The sequence below is a fragment of the Bos mutus genome, unplaced genomic scaffold (genome assembly GCF_027580195.1).
Source record: "Bos mutus isolate GX-2022 unplaced genomic scaffold, NWIPB_WYAK_1.1 CTG218, whole genome shotgun sequence".
NCBI lineage: Eukaryota > Metazoa > Chordata > Mammalia > Artiodactyla > Bovidae > Bos > Bos mutus.
Window position 1 is genome coordinate 70630 of NW_027219635.1, and position 24725 is coordinate 95354.

Consider the following 24725-nt stretch of genomic DNA (forward strand, 5'->3'; position numbering starts at 1 on the left):
TTAGTGAATGACAAAATTGGATTCAGAGCTGTTTCTTGATGGAAATGCTAAAGTGGAATTTCTGGAGCTGGGCCACTAAGCAGAAATCTTGGGTTATAGGGACATTTCTTAAAAGTGATGTAGCAATGAACTGACATGCTTAAAACACACACACACACACACACACACATTGTATTTTAACTGAAATACTGGGTCCAGAGTGATCTCGGGATTACAAGGAAGGTGAGCTGTGTGGATGGGGTCTTGAAGTAGGGGTTAGGGTCAGTAGTATTCACTGGTCTTGTTTTTTTTTTTTTTTTAATCTCTGAACTGTGACCAGGAGGAGAAAACGAGTGAGAAAAATGGTGTCTAAGCAAGATGTTAGAGAAAAGTTTCTTTGAGGGAATTGAAGCGTAAAAAGACCTTGCCTGGTCTCTGGTTCTTCTTGGAAGCTGTGAGGGTAATAACTTGATTTAAAGTCTTCCTAGGAATACATGATTAGTGATTCTGAACCTGGTGCTGTAACATACTAGGAAATAAGAATTTTTTACCACATATGCTGGGCCTCAGCGTCTAAAGGCAGAAATTGGGGCCTCTGGTGTACTGAGGTCCAATTTTGGAACTAAGGGAAGAAAGGGGAACATCCACCCTGCACTTGGATGTTACGCCCCTGTGCTGGCACTTACACCACCACTTAAGCTCACTTTAGGGTATACAAGAGCTTCCAAAAACTCTGCCCAAAGAGGCTGCAGAAGAATCCCTGGCAGAAAGTGCTGCCAGGCGAGAGCAGCAGAGAAAGGCCATTTGTTACCAATGCCTGTTCGCCAGGTGGCTCCGCTGGCAACTTCACGTGGAACAGAAGACAAACCCAGCTGCGGCACTCTTTTAACTCTTCCTCCCCGCCGACTAGCTAAAGATAGTTGCGGCAGCCTCAGCCTTCCCCGCCTCCCTGCTGTCCATTTCATGGATACACCTGTCTACCTCAAACACCGGGACAAAATGGCGGCCGCTTGGCTGGCCGCCTGCTTGTTCTTACTGTCTGTCACGCCCACTAGTGAATCCCAGCAGACTTCAGCAGCGTTTGAGACGTCATTACGTGTGCCGCAAGAGGGATGAAGATCGCTTCCTCTGGTGGCTGGATTCGTTCGGTTCAGTTCAAATGCTCAGTCGTGTCGGACTCTGCCACCCCATGCATCGCAGCACGACAGGCCTCCCTGTCCATCACTAACTCCCAGAGTTCACTGAGACTCATGTTCATCGACTCGGTGATGCCTACAGCCATTTCATTCTCTGTCGTCCCCTTCTCCTCCTGCCTCCAGTCCTCCCAGCATCAGGGTCTTTTCCGATGAGTCAAATCTTGTCATGAGGTGGCCAACGTATTGGAGTTTCAGCTTCAGCATCAGTCCTTCCAATGAACACCCAGGATCGATCTCCTTTAGGATTGACTGGTTGGATCTCCTTGCAGTCCAACACCACAGTTCAAAAGTGTCAATTGTTCGGCACTCAGCTTTCTTCACAGTCCAACTCTCACATCCATACGTGACCACTGGAAAAACCATAGCCTTGACTAGACGGACCTTTGTTGGCAAAGTAATATCTCTGCTTTGCAATATGCTATCTAGGTTGGTCATAAATTTCCTTCCAAGGAGTGTCTTTTAATTTTATCTGCTGCAGTCACCATCTGCAGTGATTTTTGAGCCCAGACAAGTAACGTCTGACACTGTTTCCACCGTTTCCCCATCTATTTCTCATGCGGTGACGGGAGGACACGCCATGATCTTAGTTTTCTGAACTTTGAGCGTTAAGCCAACTTTTTCACTCCCCTCTTTCACTTTCATCAAAAGGTTTTTTAGTTCCTCTTCACTTTCTGCCCCTGTAAGGGTGGTGTCATTTGCATATCTGAACTTATTGATATTCCTCCCAGCAACCTTGATTCCAGCTTGTGCCTCTTTCAGCCCAGCGTTTCTCATGATGTACTCTGCTTAGAAGTTAAACAAGCAGGGTGACAATATACAGCCTTGATGTACTCCTTTTCCTATTTGGAACCAGTCTGTTGTTCCATGTCCAGTGCTAATTGTTGCTTCCTGATCTGCATATAGGTTTCTCAAGAGGCAGCTCAGGTGGTCTGGTATTCCCATCTCTTTCAAAATTACACTAATGTTAATAGCTCGGTCATGTCCTACAGCCTGTGACTCCAAGTATTGTAGTCCCAGAGGCTCCTCTTTCCATGGAATTCTCTATAATACAATATTGGAATGGCTTGCCATTTTAAAATTGGTACAAAATAAAATGCAATAGTTGCATCGTCTTTGTGGGCTTCCTTCATAGCTCAGTGGTAAAGTATTGGCCTATCAAAGCAAGAAATAGAGAAAGTTCAGGTGCCCATGAGTTCAATGCAGTGTTTTGGGGTGAAACAGGAAAATTAAACGAGCAAACTTTCCTAGCTGCTTTCTTTCTTTCTTCTTCTTCTAAGTACTTTAAGTACTTAGACAAGTACTTTAATGTTACTTCATTCCCTCAGCCATGTCAGACTCCTTGAGACCCCATGGACTGCAGCATGCCAGGCTTCCCTGTCCAAAAGCCCTCCCTCAGCTCTGGCAGAGTCATGTCAATCAAGTCAGTGATGCTATCCAACCATCTCATCCTCTGTCCTCCACTTGTCCTCCAGCCTTCATGTTTCTCAGAATCAGAGTATTTTCCAGTGAGGCAGTTCTAACATCATGTGGCCAAAGTACTGGAGATTAAACTTCAACCTCAGTCCTTTGAATGAAAGTTCAGGACTGATTTCCTTCAGGTTTGACTTGCTTGAACTCCTTGCAGTCCATGGAACTCTCAAGAGGCGTCTCCAACACCACAGTTTAAAAGCGTCAGTTCTTGGATTCTCAGCTTTCTCTAGGGACCAGTGCTCACATCTATTCATAACTACTGGAGAAACCATAGTTTGGACCAGAACTTTGTCCCCAAATAATGTCTCTTTTGAACACGCTGTCTAGGTTGGTCATAGCTGTTCTTCCAGAGATTAGTTCAGATTAGTTCAGTTCAGTTCATTTCAGTCGCTCAGTTTTGTCCGAATCTTTGCGATCCCATGAACTACAGCACACCAGGCCTCCTGTCCATCATCAACTCCCGGAGCCTACCCAAACTCATGTCCATTGAGCCATCCAACCATCTCATCCTCTGTCATTCCCTTCTCCCCTGCCCTCAATCCATCCCAGCACAGGGGCTTTTCAAAGGAGTCAGCTCTTCGCATCAGGTGGCCAAAGTATTGGAGTTTCAGCATCAACATTGGTCCTTCCAATGAACACCCAGCACCTATAGATCTCCTATAGGATGGATTGGTTGGATCTCTTTGCAGCCCCAGGGACTCTCAAGAGTCTTCTCCAACACAACAGTTCCAAAGAATCAATATTTCGCACTCAGCTTCCTTTATAGCCCAACTCTCACATCCATACATGACAAGTGGAAAAACCTTAGCCTTGACTAGATGGACCTTTGGACCATTACTAGATGGCAAAGTAATGTCTCTGCTTTTTAACTTGTTGTCTAGGTCGGTCATAACTTTTCTTCCAAGGAGTAAAGCGTCTTTTAGTTTGATGGCTGCAATCACCATCTGCAGTGATTTTGGAGCCCACGTAAAGTCAGCCACGATTTCCACAATTATTTGCCATCAAGTGTTGGGACCAGTTCCCATCAATGTAGTTTTTTTGTGTTGAGTTTTAAGCCAGCTTTTTCACTCTCTTCCTATATTCTTCTTTTTAATATGCTGTCTTGGTTGGCCATAACTTTTCTTCCAACGAGCAAGGGTCTTTCAATTTCAAGACTGCACTCACCATCTGCAGTGATTTTTGAGCCCAAGAAGAGAAAATCTACGAGTGTTTCTATTCTTTCCCCATCTATTTTCAAAGAAGACATGGAACTGGATGTCATGATCTTAATTTTTGAGTGTTGAGTTTCAAGCCAGCTTTTTCACTCTCTTCTTTCACTCTCATCAAGAGGCTCTTCAGTTCCTCTTTACTTTCTGCCATAAGAATGATGTCAACTGAATCCTTAGGCTACTGATATTTCTCATGGATATCTTGATTCCAGCTTCTGCTTCATCCAGCCCCACTTATCCATGGATGTACTCTGCATGTTAGTAGGGTGGCTATATACAGCCTTGATGTACTTTTTTGCCAATTTGAAACCAGTCCATTGTTTCATGTCCAGCTCTAACTGTTGCCCACTACCTGCATACATATTTCTCAGGAGATAGGTAAGGTGGTCTAGAAACCCCATCCCTTTAAGAATATTCCAGTTTGTCATGATCTGCACAGTCAAAAGCTTTGGAATAAGCAATAAAGCAGAAGTAGATGTTTTTCTGGAACACTCTTCCTTTTCCTATGATTGAACAGATGGTGGCAATCGGATCTCTGGTTCCTCTGCCATTTTAAAAATCCAGCTTGAATATCTGGAAGTCTTCTTGGTCCACGTACTGTTGAAGTCTGGCTTGGAGAATTTTGAGCATTACTTGGCTAGTGTGTGAGGTGAGTAGCTTCAACATTCTTTGCAATTGCCTTTCTTTGAGATTGGAATGAAAACTGACCTTTTATAGCTTTGTAGTCACTGATGAGTTTTCCAAATTTTCTGGCATACTGAGTACAGCACTTTCATAGCACCATAATCAGGGTTTGAAATAGCTCAGCTGGAATTCCATCAGCTCCACTAGCTTTGTTGATAGTGATGCTTCCTAAGGCCCATTTGACTTCACACTCCAGGAAGTCTGGCTCTAAGTCAGTGATCATATCATAATGGTTATCTGGGTCATTAAGTTTTGGGTTTTTTGTTGTTGTTTGGATAGTTCTTCTGTGTATTCTTGACACCTCTTCTTAATATATTCTGATTCTGTTAGGTCCAAAGATTTGTCTTTTATTGTGCCCAATTGTGCATGAAATATTCCCTTGGTATCTCTAATTTCCCTAAAGGGGTCCCTAGTCTTTCCCATAGGAAAGACCTGGCCTTGGGGTCTCTAGCATCCCAGCGTCATCAGGGCATTGAGTGGAGAGTTGCGACTGAAGGTCATCCAGAGGACCCAACACATGGTGGCTACTAGTGGACACTACTCACAGTGCTTTTCCATAAATGTGGGTTCCCACAAAGACAATGAGCTTCACAACTTCCCTTGAATTTGATCTGGGAAGTGAGTGTAACCATCTCCTGAATTGCATTCTGCTGTGTATTGGATTCTTCATTGGTGACCATGCCTGGGACATTTCTTGAGGGCAGTACTATTCCATCAAGAAGGTGGACTAGAAGGACTTTGCTCATCTTTTTCTGTGAGTGCTCCAAAACAAGAACTCTGCTGAGCAACCATCAAGAGGAGAATGTTGGATCCCACCCAAAGAAAATACTACACATCCAAGGGTAAGGACATGCCCCAGCAAGATGGCAGTGGGGACAGAATCACATTTAGAATCAAACCCCACATCCACCAGAGATGCTTGGAGGGCTCAAACAAAGTTTGTGTGGACCAGGAGCCGAGACCCCACAGACAAACATTCAGAACTGGCTTTGAGTGCCTCCTGTAGAGGCTTGGGTTAGTAGTGGCCTGCTGCAGCAGCAGGGGCTCTGGGCACAGCCAGCCTGGCTCACAGAATATAGCATAATCTCTCTTGGAGGAGGTTGCCATTAGCCTCCATTAAGTCACTGAGCAGATGACCTGCAAACTACAGGACAAGTATACCAAAGAAATTATTGCACTGTTACGAATGTTCCAGGACCCACAACAGGTTTCCCTAACTGGAGATCTGACAAAGGAACTGAGAATCCCTTTGACTTTGGAGGCCAATGGGATTTAATTACAGATCTTCCACAGGACTGGGGAAATAGACCCTTGGAGAGCACAAACCAAACATTGTGTGCACCAGGAGCCAGGAGAAAGGAGCAGTGTCCCCACAAGAGACTCAGCCAATTTCCCTGTGAGTGTCCTGGATTCTCCGGTGGAGGTGTAGGTTGACAGTGTCCTCCTGCAGGGCCAGGGACACTGAATACAAGAGTGCCTGCACAAGTCCTTTTGAAGGAGGATATTATCTTCATTACCCTACCACAATTTAACCAATTTGCCCTCATGCCAAACAATGGGGGTGGGAACACAGCCCCACCCATCAACAGAACATTGAATTAAAGGTTTACTGAGCGTGACCCACCCATCTGGACAAGACCCAGTTTCCCCCAAAGTCAGTTTCTCCCATCAATGAGCTTTCATAAGCTTCTTATCCTTCTCCATCAGAGGCAGACCAAATGAAAATCGCAATCACAGCAAACTAATCAAACGGATCTCATGGACCACAGCCTTGTCTAATTCAATGAAGTGATGAGCCACGCCTTGTAGGGCCACCCAAAATGTTAGGGTCTTGGTGGAGAGTCTGACAAAATGTGGCCCACTGGAGAAGGGAATGTCAAGCCACTTCAGTATTCTTGCCTTGAGGACCCCATGAACAGTTTGAAAAGGCAAAGAGTTAGGATACTTAAAGATGAACTCCCCAGGTTGTAGGTGACCAACATGCTAGTGGGAAAGAATGGAGCAATAAATCCAGAAAGAATGAAGAGACAGGGCCAGTGGGAAAGCAACATCCAGTGGTGACTGTGACTGGTGACAGAAGTAAAGTCTGATTCTGTAAAGAACAATATTGCATAGGAGCCTGGAATGTTAGGTCCACAAATCAACATAAATTAAAAGTGGTCAAACGAGATGGCAAGAGTAAACATCAACATGTTAGGAATCAGTGAACTGAAATGCACTGGAATGGATGAATTTAATACAAAGGACCATTGTATCTACTATTGTGGGCAATAATCCCTAAGAAGAACTGAAATAGCCCTCACAGTCAACAAAAGAGTCTCAAATGCAGTACTTGGGTGAAATCTCAAAAATGACTGAATGATCTCTGTTCATTTCCAAGGCAAACTGTTCAACATCACAGTCATCCAGGTCTATGGTTCAACCAGTACAGCTGAAGACTGATGTTGAGCAGTTCTAAGAAGACCTAAAAGACCTTCCAGGACTAACACTGTGAAAATAAAATAAAGAAAATATCCTTTTCATCATAGAGAACTGGAACGCCAAAGTAGGAAGCCAAGAGATACCTGGAGCAACAGGAACGTTTGGCCTTGGTATACGAAATGAAGCAGGCAAATGCTAACAAGAGTTTTACCAAGAGAATGCAATGGTCATAGCAAACACCTCTTCCAACAACACAAGTGATGACTCTACCCGTGGATATCAACAGATGGTCAATACCAAAATCAGACTGATTATATTCTTTGCAGCTAATGATGGAGAAGCTTTATACAGTCAGCAAAAACAAGGCCTGGAGTTGATTGTCATTCAGATCATTAACTTCTGAATTTGAAAATTCAGGCTGAAAATGCAGAAAGTAGAGAAACCCACTGGACCATTCAGGTATGACCTAAATCAAACCCTTTATGATTGTAGTGTCAAAGTGACAAACAGATTCCCGATAGACAGAGTGCCTGAAGAACTATGGATGGCAGCACATCACACAGTACAGGAGGCAGTGATTAAGATTATCCCCAAGAAAAAGAAATGCAAAAATTCAAAATGGTTGTCTGGGAGGCCTTACACTTAGACTGAGAAAAGAGGAGAACTAAAACGCGAAGGAGAAAAGGAAAGGTATACCCAATTGAATGTAGAGTTCTGAAGAATAGCAAGGAGGGATAAGAGAGCCTTCCTCAGTGACCAGTGCAAAGAAATAGAGGAAAACCATTGACTAGGAAAGACTAGAGGACATACTGTAACAGATTAAAATTTCAAGTCTGTGGCTTCAGCTGACTGGTTTCCATTCCTCACTCTTGAACTGAATACTTCACTGTGGACTAATGCTCTCTTCCCTCTTTTATGCAAGTATAATGACAGCAGCAATCTCATATGTTCAGTCAGTTATGAAATTTGAAGTCCTTGGTATATGGAAATAAGATGACTTATGTAATCAATATTGTGTAAAAACTTTTCACACAACAAAGTAATGTTTTCTATGCAGACATTACTTTGCCAACAAAGGTCCGTCTCATCAAGGATATGGTTTATCCAGTAGTCATGTACAGAGAGTTGAATTGTTAAGAAAGCTGAGCACCGAATAATTGATGCTTTTGAACTGTGGTGTTGGAGAAGACTCTTGAGAGTCCCTTGGACTGCAAAGAGATCCAACCAGTCCATTCTAAAGGAGATCAGTCCTGGGTTTTCTTTGGAGGGAATGATGCTAAAGCTGAAACTCCAGTACTTTGGCCACCTCATGCGAAGAGTTGACTCATTTGAAAAGACTCTGATGCAGGGACGGATTGGGGCAGGAGGAAAAGAGGACTACATAGGATTAGATGGCTGGATGGCATCACTGACTCAATGCACATGAGTTTGAGTGAACTCTGGGAGTTGGTGATAGACAGGGAGGCCTGGCGTGCTGCAATTCATGGGTTTGCAAAGAATCGGAAATGACTGAGCGACTGAACTGAACTGAACTGATCTTATGCAGTAAACACTGTTAATTTTAAATATTTCCATAGAATATATTAATACAACTTTTTCATGAAACTAACAGGGATGGGGAGCCTGGTGGACTGTCATCTATGGGATCGCACAGAGTTGAACATGATTGAAGTGTCTTAGCAGCAGCAGCAACCATGTTACTCCCTGTTGTCTCTGACTCTTTGCAACCCATGGACTGTAACCCACCAGCTCCTCTGTTGATGGGATTCTCCACACAAGAATATGGGAATCAGTTGCTATGGCCTACTCCAGAGGATATTCCCAACCTAGTGATGGAAGTCAGGTCTGTTACTTCAGGTGGATTGTTTACCATCTGAATTTACTGTCTACTTTCCATATTCATATAAAATTAGTTATGGATTATGATATACCCAAATACCAGAGAAACCTCCATCTGGGAGCATTATTTTATAATAAGTCCATGAAACCCCATCCACACTGAGTCTCAATATCAAAAAGCTGATGTTACCAAAGAAGTTTCTTATTTTAATACAATAAAATGAGTAAAACAATAAGTGTCATCAGAGGCACGATCCATTAATAAACTCTCAATACACAATAAGTACCTAATGCATTTGTATTTAATAAAGATTATGTGTGTGTGTGTGTGTGTGTTTGCAATCAAGAGAAGAACCTAGTATCTCCTTCAGAAACAGTGTGAAAAAATCTAACCCCAAAGAAAGGTGAAAGAGAAAAGTAATAGTTTAGATTTGAAATGCAATAATAGAAAAAGAAGAGAAAAAGTCAAAAACAAAGTTAATAAAAATGGAAAAAATAGGTAAACTGAACAAACCGAAGGGTAAGAGATTCAGTTACTGAAAGGGGAATGATTAAAATGGCATTGCTATGAATTCATACTAAATAAAGAGGATTGTTAGGTACTTTGGACAAATATTTATGCCAAGAGAAGTCTTAAGTTTTATGAAGCAGTAAATTGCTATAAGAACAGACTTGCTGAAACAATTTAAAACATGAGAAAATCTGAATAGACTTAACAACAAAGAGGATATATTAGTAATCATATTTTCTATAAATAGAAGCATATAACCAGATAATCTTTATGGTGTACTGTACCGAATATTTTTATGAGCATTTAAATGGCAAATATGAAAAGCACAGGTGTACTAGATACATTAGTCATCAGTTAAAGTGCTATGTTGTGTGCTAAGTTCCTTCAGTAATGTCCAACTCTTTGTGACCACTTGGAAGCTAGACCACTAGGCTCCCTCGTGTGTAGCATTCTCCTCCAATGGCAGTGGCAACCCACTCATGTATCCTTCTCTGGAGACAGGAAAAAATCAACCAATTTAATTCATGAACACAGAGATGTCAAAGAAATGGGATGCCTGAAGTGACCAAAGCACGCTCAATATATATGATTTTATCTTTAATAAAGATAAAATATATAGCTCTCAATCATGAGAAGAAACTAATATCTTCTTCAGAAACAGGGAGAATATCTAACCCTACGCAAGATGAAGGAGGACTCTATATGATTTTTGGACTGATATTTATTTCTAGATTTCACAAATAAAGAAGCTTGTGCTTAGAAAATAACATTAATAGAGAACTATCAGATTTTGTTTGTGTAGCCTTCTTACCCTTGAATTCTCTAACTCTGGGGACAAGGATCATGTCTATGCTCCTGTCATAGGGATGGTAAAATCATATGAATTCATTTCCCACATTAAGGGTGAGGTATGGGGACTGTAATACTTTTATTTTTGTTTTTAATCATGTTACCTTATTGACCATTTCCCAGGCTGGCTTTATTCAAAACACTCAATATGTCTCTGTTTCTGAATATACTATCTAGGTTGGTCATAACTTTCCTTCCAAGGAGTAAGCATCTTTTAATTTCATGGCTGCAGTCACCATCTGCAGTGATTTTGGCGCCCCCTAAAAATAAAGCCTGACACTGTTTCCACTGTTTCCCCATCTATTTCCCATGAAGTGATGCATTTTGTACCTCAAGTCCAAACTTGCCTGTTACTACATGTATTTCTTGACTCCCTGTTTTTACATCACACTCAGCTATGACGAAAAGGACAGAACAAAGGCTAAAGGCTGAATTTCACAGGTCAGACCACCTGACCTGCCTCTTGAGAAACCTATATGCATTTCAGGAAGCAATAGCTAGAACTGGACATGGAACAACAGACTGGTTCCAAATAGGAAAAGGAGTACGTCAAGGCTGTATATTGTCACCCTGCTTATTTAACTTATATGCAGAGTGCACCATGAGAAATGCTGGGCTGGAAGAAGCACAAGCTGGAATCAAGATTACCAGGAGAAATATCAGTAAACTCAGATATGCAGATGACACCACCCTTATGGCAGAAAGTGAAGAGGAACTAAAAAGCCTCTTGATGAAAGTAAAAGTGGAGAGTGAAAAAGTTGGCTTAAAGCTCAACATTCAGAAAACGAAGATCATGGCATCTGGTCCCATCATTGCACGAGAAATAGATGGGGAAATGGTGGAAACAGTGTCAGACTTTATTTGTCTGGGCTTCCAAATCACTGCAGATGGTGACTGCAGCCATGAAATTAAAAGATGCTTACTCCTTGGAAAGAAAGTTATGACCAATCTAGATAGCATATGCAAAAGCAGAGACATTACTTTGCCAACAAAGGTCTGTCTAGTCAAGGCTATGGTTTTTCCTGTGGTCATGTATGGCTGTGAGAGTTGGACTGTGAAGAAAGCTGAGAGCCTGAGAATCAATGCTTTTGAACTGTGGTGTTGGAGAAGACTCTTGAGAGTCCCTTGGACTGCAAGGAGATCCAACCAGTCCATTCTAAAGGAGATCAGCCCTGGGTGTTCTTCGGAAGCAATGATATTAAAGCTAAAACTGCAGTACTTTGGCCACTTCATGTGAAGAGTTGACTCATTGGAAAAGACTCTGATGCTGGGAGGGATTGGGGGCAGGAGGAAAAGGGGACGACAGAGGATGAGATGGTTGGATGGCATCACTGACTCGATGGACGTGAGACTGAGTTTATTCCAGGAGTTGGTGATGTACCTGGAGGCCTGGCATGCTGCAATTCATGGGGTCGCAAAGAGCCAGGCATGACAGAGTGACTGAACTGAACTGAACTGTCATTTTGATTTATAATCCAGCTTCAGCCTCTCATTCCCCATCCCTGGAAAAACTGGAATAAAAAGCATGTTTGTGACAAAAGAAATGAAGATGTCTCAGAGTCAATGATGCCAGCAAATGTTACTTCAGTTGACAGTGATAAAGAAACTTGGAGTTAGTATCAGGCCTGAAAGGACAATGGGACTTTGGAAGCAGATCCAGGCTTAGGAAGTAGATTGGCCAGGTCGTGCATAGGAAAGATCCTCACCCTAGTTGGAAGGTATGTGCTGAGAAAAGAAGGAAATAAAGTTGAGAGGACTCCTTGCTGATGTTTTTGCAAAGAAATGAAACACTTTAATTCTTAATGCTTAAGATCACAGAGTACTAAAAAAACCTTACTATATTTATTTCTCTAAACATTTACAAATCAGTCAATCCTATAGGAAATCAACCCTGAATATTCATTGAAGGACTGATGTTGAACCTGAAGTTCCAAAAATTTGGCCATCTGATTCAAAGAGCTGACTCATTGGAAAGGACTCTGCTACTGGAAAAGATAGAAGACAAGAGGAGTAGGGATGATAGAGAATGAAATGGATGATGGATGACATCACTAACTCAATAGACATGAGTTTGAGCAAACTCTGGGAGACAGTAAAGGACAGGGAATCCTGGTGTGCTAAGGTTCATGGGGTCCTAAGAAGTCAGACAGGACTGAGTGACTGAACAACAACAAACATTTACAACAGTCAGTATAAAAGGGGTCTTAACTTAAAAAAAAATAGGGAATGGCCATGGAAAATATCATAATTGTGCCTTAGATTATGAAGGTTGGCTTTGCAGTTTCAGCATGAGTGGTCACCCTGGTGGCCCTGCTCCACCATACAGATTAGGTTTGCCTGTCATTATTTTTGAGGCCTGTTTGCTTTTCATTTGTTCAGACACCCTGAGTGGAAGATCATGACTTTTTTTTTTCTTTTTCAGTATTACTGAGATATTAATTGAATTGACATATAGCCCTGTGTAAGTTTAAGGGGTTCAGCATCATGAGTCCACTCCATCCTGCAGTGGTGGGTGCAGTAAGTCTATTGAACATTCATCATTTCATATGGATACAAAATTAAATAGAAAAAGTATTTTCATTTTGATGAGAACTCTTAGATTTTACTCTATTAACTTTAATATCTAACATAAAACAGCATTAGTTATACTTGAGTTGTATGTCACCTAATAAAACAGTGTTAGTTGTACTTGTGTTGTATGTCACCTCCCTCATACATACTTCTAACTAGAAGATGAACATGATAGTTTCACGAGGAGTCTCTCCTGTCACTGAGAAAGATGACCCCCAGCCACTTTGTAAATATTTGAAACATCCCTTCCCAAGCTGCTCACACTTACTTCTCTCTGAACCTCTCTCATCTGTGTGTCCAGTCTCAGTGCTCCCTCCATATGCCCTTGGAAGTAGGAAGGGGGAACAGCCACTGGCATCTCCCCTAGGCAAAGAGAAACGGAGTCGGACCCTGTGAAAACATTAGGTGTTGTTTCCAGGGCTCCAAAGAGCTCTGGCACCATAGTCCTTTATGTCTCATGATGGAACAAATAGTCCCAGATCATTCACCTTAAAACCAACATAAATAGACAATCGCCAAGCAGAGGTATAGAATTGGTATAGAATTTAAAGACTCAAGAAGCAGTTTTCTGTAAAAGGTTAACTGGGGGATATCCTCTACTGCACATTAATGAAGTCTTATTCATGTACAGTTGGGAAGGTCCCCTATAATCGGAAATGACAACCCACTCCAGTATTTTTGCCTAGAGAATCCCATGGACAAAGAAGAGTGGTGGGCTACAGTCCATGGGGTCGCGAAAAGTCAGGCACAACTGAGTGACTATGACTTAATACTAGAAAGAAGTTAGGCAAGAAGAGAAGTGCTAGAAAAGAAGTGATTTATTAGAGTAGGACACTTGGGAAGTTCCCAAGTGTTGTGTTGCCCTAAGTACTCACTTACACTTTCACAATCAGAGGATGAGGGGAGCGGGGAAAGATCTTCTTTTTCTTGAGTAGACAGCACGTTTCCATCATCAGTGCCTCCCCAAGGTAGGACAGGCAAGTTTACTTGTCCCACTCTATATGGTCATGCTAGGACTATTATAGTTCACTTCAGTTGTTCAGTCATACCGAATCTTTACGATCTCATTGACTGCAGCACACTACACTTCCCTGTCGTATTACTTGGGAAAAATATTTTCAGGTTTCAGTACAAGGCAGGTCTTTCATTTTGAAAAGTCACCTTTCCATAAGTTATTGTGTTTTGTATGTGCAGAGCCTGTTTTGGGGAGTTATTACCTTGATGACCACTGGACAGGTTGTAAGTCTTGTTTTCTGCTATTGTTTTATTGTTTGGGGGCACATTCTGGAAATAACATGTCTTAGGGGCCAAAGAGCATGTTTTGGGGTTTATTAACTCATGGAGCTCACTTGGCAGGATGTAAGTCTCATGCCACCATTGTTTGATTGTTTTGGGCCATGTCTCATGGTTCTGTTGCACGGTTTTGTTGCTAAGCAAGTTGGCTTGATTTAAGCAAACCAAGTTGGCTTTGATGCTAAGTGACTTGTTTTGCTTTATGAATACAGAAAGCCAACATGTTTCATAATTTTCTCATTACTTCCTTGAATGTCATTAGTCTTATTGTGGTCTCCTGAAAACCCCATAATGTTTCTTCTCTATCTACAGTTCCCTAATACGATATCATGCTAACTGAGTATTCTGTTCTCTTATTCTGTCCCTGCCACCTGGGGACTCTCCCAGCCCCAAGTGCAGGCTGCAGTGCCCTCAGTGATCCCAACACCACTCCATCAAATGAGATGCAGCTCTAAGAGCCAGGAGACCAGGTTCCTAGTTCTGCTGTCATTTCCTTCCTCCCCCTAGATCTGGGCTTCCCCTTCCAAGTCCTGCAGTCCTACCTGCCTGGAGCAGACCCTCAACCTCCCACCCCTGCCCACTACACCCTACTGCTGCTTTGCCTCTAGGCGCACCACCCTCAGGAGTAACTGGCTAGAGTTAGGGTGACCTGGACATCTGACAAGTCTTCACTGGTGAGTAGAAAGGAGGAAGCCTCTTTTGTTTAGATCTAGATGTAATTGAATCTGTCTTGCCAAGCACAACAAGAGGCAGAGAGGGCTCATAGAAAGGGTAGACTCTTCTAGGGTAAGAAGAGATCTGACTCCCCAGAGTGGAGGGAGGACAGTCATACTGGAACTCCAGGTGGGATTTTGTCTGCTGGAGGCTGGGTCTCCAGGGCTTCTTGTCAGTCTGGGGCCTCTGAGGACCAGCCAGGCTGTGCTTTTTCTCCAGGATCAAGGGAGGGTCATCTTCCAGCCTTCCAGTGCCTTTTTGGGCACAGATGTGTTCCAAAGATCCCCCAGGAAGGCCCTGGGGAGCACATGATTTGCAGTCGCAGAAAGAATTCTGCAACTAGAGAGGGAATGAGCTCTTCCCACACCAAAATGAGCTCAGAGGCTGCACCAGCCTGTGAAACACAAAAACAGGTAGAAATGTCCCCCAGGTTGACTCATGCTTAGGCCCTGGGAGTTGTCCTGGGATTACCTGACAATGGGCCGAAAGAACACATCTTCATGCAGATGAGCCTCTAGGGCTTCTGTGTCCAGCGAGTCCCCTGCACAAACAGACTCTGTGGAGCTGGAGGTGGACAGAGGCCTGTCCCCTGCCTCACTCAGAAAGACTTTTTGACTGATACTTCCCATTTTTAGATCATTTAAAGACAGTGGTCCCTCCTGCAACCTTAGATCTGGATGCTGAGTTCCCATGGAAACATCCCAAGCTTAGACCTCTGCTGTTTCCTGTCCCTCCAAGTCCCTATGAAGTTGGCTAGTTCTTCCTAATGTTCAGTGGGGCAGATCTGTCCATCCATCCATGTTTTCCCAAGTGGTTCTTCCAGTTCCTCCTTCATGGAGCATGACAGCATCCTGCCTTGGCTGTCTTGGGCTCACTAGGCTGGAAAGGAAACCAGGGGTGAACTTTGGCTTCTCTCTGAAAGGTATTTGAGGCACTGTTGGAAAGTGCCAATGTCATCATGGCTGCTCCTTAATCAGGGACTTGATGATTATCTTTGTTTCGAACCTTGGCTCCTGCAGCTGATTGATCAAGGTGATTGCCGGAAGTCAAAATGCCCACAAGGCACATTCCAACTTAACCCTATTTTTAGGTTTTCACTTTATTTAAGGGACACCCACATCTCCGGCTGATGATGGGAATGGTAGGAATTTGGTGAATGCCACATCTAGGCAGTTACCAAACTGTAGAGTATCCTTCAGGGAAGGACACCTTCTCGCCCTCTAAATGGAAGAACTGTTGGGGCATCACAATGCCAGGGGTGGAGAGGTTCCATCCGTCTGTGTTCTGAGACCACAGCAGAACCAGTGTGTCAGCAACCCATCAGGGGCTTCACCCCAGGCCCTTTCATGCAGGCTTTGCACCTCCCCAGGGAGAAAGTCTGTGTTGCTACCTGTGCTTAAGGCAGAGCAAAGGAAAAACTAAATTGAGTTTGTGGGCTTAAAGTTGAGCTCCCATCAGAATCTGTGTAAGTGAGAGCCTTAGGGGAGGGAGCGGTGTGGGGAGTGGGGGTTTCAAAGGCGCTTTGCATTCCTTGTTCACTGGCACAGAGGGAACGTCAGGTTACCCAGGTACACTTGGGAAGAAGCCTGTGAAGGTCATGGTGCGGGTACAGGTCGCTGGACAGAGCCCAGGCTGGGATGTGCAGGGGGACACTGGAGCCTCCCATTGCAGCCGTTTGCTGACACAGATTTATGTCCTTGGCCCAAGTTTATTTCCCTTTAGGAGAGCCCACGGCCCTAAGCCCTCATGGGGTTTCAGGCAGAACAAGGCATGTCCCAGGTTTGGCCAGCCAAAACAGTTCCATCCTATCCTAACCCACATTCCTAAATTTAATCTCCTAGCTTCAGGGTGGAAGTGCCCTTTGCCTTCAGGGAGGGAGGAAGTGTGGGTCTTGGGTTTGCCTTGGGTTTAAGGGATCCACCTGGTCCCTTTTTAGCCACTTCCTCAAGCAACAGTTAGAGCTGGACATGGAACAACAGACTGGTTCCTAACAGGAAAAGGAGTACATCAAGGCTGTATGTTGTCACCCTGCTTATTTAACTTATATGTAGAGTACATCATGAGAAATGCTGGGCTGGAAGAAGCACAAGCTGGAATCAAGATTGCAGGGAGAAATATAAAAAAACCTCAGGTATGCAGATGAAACCACCTTTATGGCAGAAAGTGAAGAGGAACTAAAAAGCCACTTGATGAAAGTGAAAGTGGAGAGTGAAAAAGTTGGCTTAAAGCTCAACATTCAGAAGACAAAGATCATGGCATCTGGTCCCATCACTTCATGGGAAATAGATGGGAAAACAGTGGAAACAGTGTCAGACTTTATTTTTGGGGGCTCCAAAATCAATGCAGATGGTGACTGTAGCCATGAAATTAAAAGACATTTACTCCTTGGAAGGAAAGTTATGACCAACCTAGATAGCATATTGAAAAGCAGAAACATTACTTTGCCAACAAAGGTCTGTCTAGTCAAGGCTATGGTTTTTCCAGTGGTCATGTATAGCTGTGAGTGTTGGACTGTGAAGAAACCTGAGTGCCCAAGAATTGATGCTTTTGAACTGTGGTTCAAAAGTCCAAGAGTCTTGAGAAGACTCTGAGAGTAGAGACTCTTGGACTACAAGGAGATCCAACCAGTCCATTCTGAAGGAGATCAGCCCTGGGTGTTCTTTGGAAGGAATGATGCTAAAGCTGAAATGCCAGTACTTTGGCCCCTTCATGGGAAGAGTTGACTCATTGGAAAAAAAACTCTGATATTGGGAGGATTGGGGTCAGGAGGAGAAGGGGACGACAGAGGATGAGATGGCTGGATGGTTTCACTGACTCGATGGACATGAGTCTGAGTGAAATCCGGGAATTGGTGATGGACAGGGAGGCCTAGCTTTCTGTGATTCATGGGGTCGCAAAGAGTCAGACACGACTGAGTGACTGAACTGAACTGAACTGAACTGCTGGCAATTTCTCAAGCCTAGCCAAAGAAAAGTCCTGGAATTCCTCCAAACAAAACGCATTTGTCTTGGGTACTTTCCTTGGTTTCTTTATAAGTGTCTGGTCCCTCTATTCTCCTGGCCAGCTCCTAGGTGTCATTTTGACCTGGCCAGCTCCAGGGAAGCCTGGACCCTCAAAATCTGGAGGACCTACCATCCCTTCATTATACCTCTGTTCCCCGGTGAACAGGCACATATTTCGCCATCAGATGTAATGTGTAAGTGACAATGTGATACTTGGAAATCTTACTTTGTTTGTTTTTCTTCTGGGGTGACACCACCATCTGCCCAAAGCTGTATGAATGTGAACATTTGGGTGATTTTGATGTGGCCCAAACTCCCCCAATGAATGTACTTTCAGGTTGGTTTTCCTCTTTTATATTTTGCTTTTGTGAACAGACATAGGATCCCACGGGTGTATGTAGTGAGAAAGTTAAAAACAAACAAACAAACAAAAAAAACACTCAGACTAAGCTGGATGGAGATCTAATAGTAAGGTAGCACTTTAGCCAGAAATGGAAATTTCAGCCAAAATCAAAAAAGCGTGTCCTGGAAAGAGAAGAGGCACTAAGGCCTGAGCACACTGCTCCATGCTGGAGCCTTGGGCTCTGACAGCTGTACCTGATGGCGTCTTCATGGGACAAGCCACACAGGCCACGATCCTGTAGAGAATTTTCTTTGCCTTTTGATTCACGTTGGCAATTGCATGCTTTGCTTTTGCTTCTACATGCAGTTTTACCTTTCTGCCAGACAGTTTTGTTACTTCTCTGATTTTCGCCCCTTGTACAAACCGTTACAATATTTCTTAACTAAATAGAATTTGGCGGGGTGGGGGATGGGGTAGGGTGGGGTGAGACTGAGGGGATGGGGGCACACTGAACAGCATCTGGGGTCGTAGTTCCCTGATGGGAATAGAAATCATACCTCTGCAGTAAAAGCACAGAGTCCTCCTCCTGATCTACCAGGGAAGTTCCTGGAATTGATTTAATGAAAGATATCTAATTAGGAATGTTTGGGTGACAATTTACATTTTTTATTGTGACCAGTGATTATAGTTCATATCATTTTATAGTTTTTTTTTTTTATTTTACTTGGGGTTTCTTTTTGTTTTTAAAGCTAAAAACTGTTTTTTAATTCCATGGAATACCAAACAACAACAAAAAAAAATCTGTAGAATATTTGAAAGAGGCTTTGTTCTGAATGTGAGTGCTTTGCACCACTGAACCGAATGGTAATAACATTTGTAGAAGAGACACACAGTGAAAGGTACATCTTTTATTGAGTGACATGACAGAAGCCATTGCGTGAGTTATTGGTTGGTGTTTAGAGACAGGCCATTTTGGGCTAAACTCATTCCTGTTTTCAGCCTTTGAATAATAATCAGAAGCTTTCTCTGAAGAGAGTGGTGTCATCTGTCAGAGTCCTAGGTTCTAATGGCCAGCAGGGCTGGGATAAAATGCACCAGCTGGTAGATGTGGTATGGGACAAGAAATCACCTTGTCCCTTTATTCTGCCTGGAGAGATCTTTGTCCTGGTGCCAGCAGGGCCAAAGCTGTGACTCTGTGGCCAGAGGATGTCTCTGACCCTGCCTTGGTTTCCCTGAGGGTGGAGGGACAGCAGGGTCTCCCCGGTTCCTTGGCCAGAGAAGGACCCTCCCCCCACTTACTCTCTGCCATCCCCCCAGGACTCGTTCTGGCCTAGGCTCTTCAGGATGGCCATCTGGGACCCACCGCAGGTCCTGGAGCTGGCTGGATGGAGCCTGCTGCAGAATGAGGACTTGGCCATCATGGCTCTGTAGGAGCTGCCCATTGAGCTATTCCTGCCGCTGTTTACAGTGGCCTTTGCCAGGAGGCACACCCAGGCCTTGAAGGTGATGTTGCAGGCCTGGCCCTTACCCTGCCTCCCCCTGGGCACCCTGTTGAAGGACCACCAGCCTCATCTGGAGACCTTCCAGGCTTCACTCGATGGCCTGGACCTCCTGCTTGCCCAGGAGGTCCGCCCCAGCTAAGGTTAATCTGGCAGAGTGGTGGGGACTAGGGGTGTAAGCAAGATGCAGCTGGGGCAGAAGATGAAGGGTCACCTGGGAACAGGCGTTTGGGTGTACAGGACTGCTTAGAGGGGCAGAGGGGATAAAAGGCATGTGGGCCCACCCCCCCACCCAGGGTCCCTTAGTGTGGGGACCAAGGGGGGGCCAGAAGCTGGAGGAGCTGTGGTGTGAGGAGTACAGAGCACTCGTAGGGTCCTGGTGCCTGTGGGCCTCTGCACAGCTCAGCATGTCCCCCATAGCCCCAAAGGTGGTGGAAGCTGCAGGTGCTGGACTTGCGCTGGAACGCCCGCCAGGACTTCTGGACCCTGTGGTCTGGCATAATCACTGGCATTCAATCACTGCTGGGGCCTGAGCCAGTCCAGACCATGCAGAAGAGGTGCAGGGTGGATGCCCAGGTGGGGCTGAAGCCAGTGCAGGCCCCTGTGGAGGTGCTGGTCAACCTGTGCCTCAAGGAGGACACCCTGGATGAGACCCTCAGCTACCTGCTAAAGAAGGCCAAGCAAAGGAGGAGCCTGCTGCACCTCCGCTGCCAGAAGCTGAGAATCTTCACCATGCCCATGCAGAGCATCAGGAGGATCCTGAAGGTGGTGCAGCTGGACTCCATCCAGGACCTGGAGGTGAACTGCACCTGGAAGCTGGCCATGCTGGGCAGGTTTGTGCCCATCTGGGCTGGATGGGCAACCTGTGCCTGCTGCAGCTGTCTTGCATCCATGAGTTGCTGCATACTGTTGGGGGCCAACCTGAGGCACTCCGCCCGTGGCAAAGGTCATGAGGAAGGAGGCTCAACATACACAAAGGCGGGATCGAGCCTCAGGAGTCCCCCTGGAAATTCTCGAGCATCTACACCCATAACCAGAGCCTGCCTACTTTACTACTTTGTGCTCTCACCTACACCCCTGACTTTATGGGGGGCTGTCCCCCGCCACCTCTTTCAGAGAAGGAGTTAACTTAGAGCTCCAGTTAAGAAAAACTCCTGGGCGTGACAAGAGTGTTTTAACCTACAAACTCCTCTGAAGGTTCTCTAGCCTGCCTTATAGGCTTGTCCGGCCACATGTGATTGCTCACAGCCTCCTAACCATGAGAAGCACGAGATGCTTTAAACCTTCTAAAAACAGGTTATTTAGAGAAGTTAGAAAACCATTAGTATAAATATAGTGGGCTGATTAGAAATTGTATTGGTGAAGGGTTTTTCATTTGTTGAGCCAATGTTTGCTGCTGAGTCTCCACATCCCTGCCCTTACACACATTAATGAATATATAGAAGAAATAAGTATTAACCTTTGATATTAATCACATTAGACCTTAGGCTAAGTAGATTCTTTCTTAATTAAAACCCACTACACCCTCACCCTATAGGAATGTAACTTTATCTGGTACCTTTGGAAGGTGGAGTCTTTTTAAGAATAATCACCCTGGAGAAATAAAGTGTCCTGGTTGACTGACTGCTGTCACAAGGAGAGGGTCATAAATTGTCAGCATGCCCCCTGGCCAGAAGATGATGTAACACCCTAAGACCTCTGTATACATTTGTATGAAGCACCTGACCCCGTGTGACTTTTTGCGTAACATCTCAGTGTGTAAAAGTAGACCATGGAAAATAAAGAATCGGGATCAGTTTCTCAAATACTGGTCTCCCCATGTCACTCTTTTTCTCAAACTCTGGCTGAGTATCCATCTGGAGAGTGGAACCCACCAAGCTTACTAATTTTGCCTGGGCTTCTAAGATCCAACTGAGGAGGCCTCAGTGTCTCCTCTCCTTTGGGAGAACGGAAGGACGCCTGCAGCCTACGTAAGTGGTGCAAACTTCTTGTCTTGAAGTTTTATTGGTCTCCCGCATAAACCAAGCTATTCAGCCTCTTTTCTCCACTGATTTTTCTTGCTGAGCTATCCTCATTCTATTACTCTTTACATCTCTAATTAATATTTAATTGAAGCTATTGTATCCTGATCCTCACCAATGCCGTCCCCGCTTAGAACTCCCTGGATCAGCCGGGGCTAGACCTCGGCAGCATACCACCCCCGACCAGGAGAAGCACTGCATTGGCCAGCTCACTACCCAGTTCCTGAACCTGCCCCACCTGCAGGAGCTCTACCTGGACTCCATCTCCTTCCTTGAAGGCTGCCTGCCCCAGGTGTTCAGGCGAGGTGTGGCGCCAGCTCTACAGACCAGAGTGGGCCTCTTCCTTTTCATTACCCTTGGGGCATCTTCTCTGTGCCCGCTGAGGACATTACCAGGGTGCACGGGCCTCTCGGAATTCCTCAGGATGCTGCCACTCTGTCCCCAGGTATCTTGTCAGGTCACCTTCCTGGTTAGGGTCAGAGGCATGTCCTAGATTAGATGATGACAAAGGGGACTTATTGCTGGGAGTCCACGTAGTGGGGGTCAAGTGTACTTCCCTTGGGAATTCTTTCCAAGAGAGTGATGTCTTAGCTGAGATGATGACAGATAACTAAGCGAGAAGGACATTGGTCCATGAGGTGTGAAGTTTGAATGCCAAAGCTCTGTCTCTCCCTCCCACCTGCTGCTTCTGTCCTGAGCTGTTTTGGGCTCCAGGTGAACTGTGGGAAGTGGGTGATTCTGGAGATGACAAGGAGGGTCAGTTCAGTTCAGTTTGTGGCTCAGTCATGTCCGACTCTTGCAAACCCCATGAATTGCAGCACACCAGGCCTCCCTGTCCATTACCAACTCCTGGAGTTCACTCAGACTCACATCCGTTGAGTCAGTGATTCCATCCAGCCATCTCATCCTCTGTTGTCCCCTTCTTCTCCTGCCCCCAATCCCTCCCAGCATCAGAGTCTTTTCCAATGAGTCAACTCTTCACATGAGGTGGCCAAAGTACTGGCATTTCACCTTTAACATCATTCCTCCCAAAGAACACCCAGGGCTGATCTCCTTTAGAATGGACTATTTGGATCTCCTTGCAGCCCAAGGGACTCTTAAGGGCCTTCTCCAACACCACAGTTCAGAAGCATTGGGATCAGGAAGGGGAAATTGTGGCTACTAAGTAGTCAAGAGAAGAGAAAAATTGAAATGAGCATCCTTGTTGAAGTGGCTCCAATTTCTTTAAGTCCAAATTACAATTATTGTTTTCCTCTAAGACTGCTGAATACATTTGAAATCCTCAGTAACCAGTTACAGCTATGCCTTAACCATAGTGATAAAAACAGAGGATGCAGCCTAGTCTGTATGTATGAATGAGTTGCATTGATTCCCTCTTTGGCAGCTGCAAACCCAAGTATTAGAAATCAATATATTCCCTGAGAAACCAGAAGAAAGAAAGAAACAGGAAAAAAAAAAAAAGGATTGTAGGTGTTGATGGACGGTTTGTGGCCCCTGAATATTTGGGGATATTCACCCAGGGATTGTCTGTAACTGTTGGGAACCACTAACCCACGTCCACTGCATCCAGCCTGCTGCTGAATTCAACTAGTCGTGTCCTGTAAAAACATCTTAATTCCTGCAAAGCAAATAGTAGTAAGCTGAAATAGGCAAATAAGGTTTGTTTACTGTTTGTTTCCCACATTGAAAATAGTAAATCATTTTGGGCAGGGGGATGTCATACTCATGTGAGCATGACCTTCCCTCTGGAAGACCCCCTGCCTTCCTGTCAAGGTGAGAGGCCAGCTCCAAGCCAATGAGATGCCCTGTGTTCTGGTGAAATAGGCCTCTCCTCACCACATCTCTCTGTCCAACACTTCTGCTCCTGGGACTGACTGCCCTGCCTCTCCCTAGGTGCCTGAAGACACCCGTGGAGACCCTGTGGATCACCAAATGCCTGATTTCGGAGTCAGACCTGACATACCTGTCACAGTGCCCAAGCGTTAGCTTGCTAAAGGACCTGGGCCTCAGTGGGGTCAGCCTGACCGGCCTCAGCTTGTAGCCCCTGCAGGTCCTGATCAAGTGGACCTCGGCCACCCTGCAGGACCTGGACCTGGATGAGTGTGGCATCATGGACTCCCAGTTTAGTGCCCTACTGCCCTCCCTGAGCCACTGCTCCCAGCTCACCACTTACAGCTTCTGTGGCAACACCATCTCCATGGCCATGCTGGAGATCCTGCTGCTCTACACCGTGGGGCTGATCAAGCTGAGTTACATGCTGTACCCCGCACTCCTGGAGAGCTATGAGGATGTGAATGGCATCCTGTACCTGGGCCTCCTGGCTCAGCCACACGCCTGACTCAAGCAGCTGCTGTGTGAGTCTGGGTGGCCCAGCATGGTCTGGTTCAACACCAGCCCCTGTCCGCATGGCAGTGACCAGATCTTCTATGACAATGAGCCCATCCTGTGCCCCTGCTACATGCCCGCCTAACCCAGCTCACGAGTTTCAGGCTTTGTCCCTGGCATTGGGATACTGCAACCCAGACAGTGCTTCTAGAAGGAGCACAAACCAGAGTTTCAGACAATTGTTCAGTGCATGCAGGAAAAGGAAAAGTGATTTAGAGTGGGCAGAAGGGAGGCCTTGGTGGGATTTTTGGAGACATGTGTTCCTACAAAGTTATAAATGTGAATCTGAATTTTGAGGAGAATTTTGGGCTTGGGAGGTTGATGGGGTTGTTACCCTTCTGTTGGATTGTTACAAAGAAATAAAAGGAACTTCAGTGTCAATCATTGGGTGTCCACTGTGATCTATGACCATGATTCTCCCCTTTAAACTCATGACTTTCCTGTTGGTGGTTAAATAAAAGGGCCTGAGCATGAGTGGGGCCTATATGGTCTCTGATAGGCAAGGATCAGCTACAGAAGTTCAGGGCACCATTTACCCACGCCCTGTGGTTCTCATTTCCAGGGCATCCACCTCCTTACTTATTTCAGAGGCTGTTCAATCTGTCATCATATACAAGGTGCGTCCTCAGGGCCTGGAACAAACTAAGTGTCCAGGAGTTAGCACCACTGGAGGGAACCTTCCTTCAAGGGACCCTCGCTGCCAAGGACTAGACTGGAGCATTTTCCCCAGTGGATCCAGC

General features: G+C 45.0%; 2 pseudogenes; one reads left to right on the forward strand and one right to left on the reverse strand.

Moving 5' to 3' along the window:
* LOC138986853 (ubiquitin-like modifier-activating enzyme 1) overlaps positions 1-16334 on the reverse strand; it is a 34722-nt pseudogene extending 18388 nt beyond the window's left edge.
* A 1704-nt stretch (positions 16335-18038) lies between these two features.
* On the forward strand, positions 18039-24070 carry LOC138986862 (melanoma antigen preferentially expressed in tumors-like; annotated as a pseudogene).
* The last annotated feature ends 655 nt before the right edge of the window (positions 24071-24725 follow it).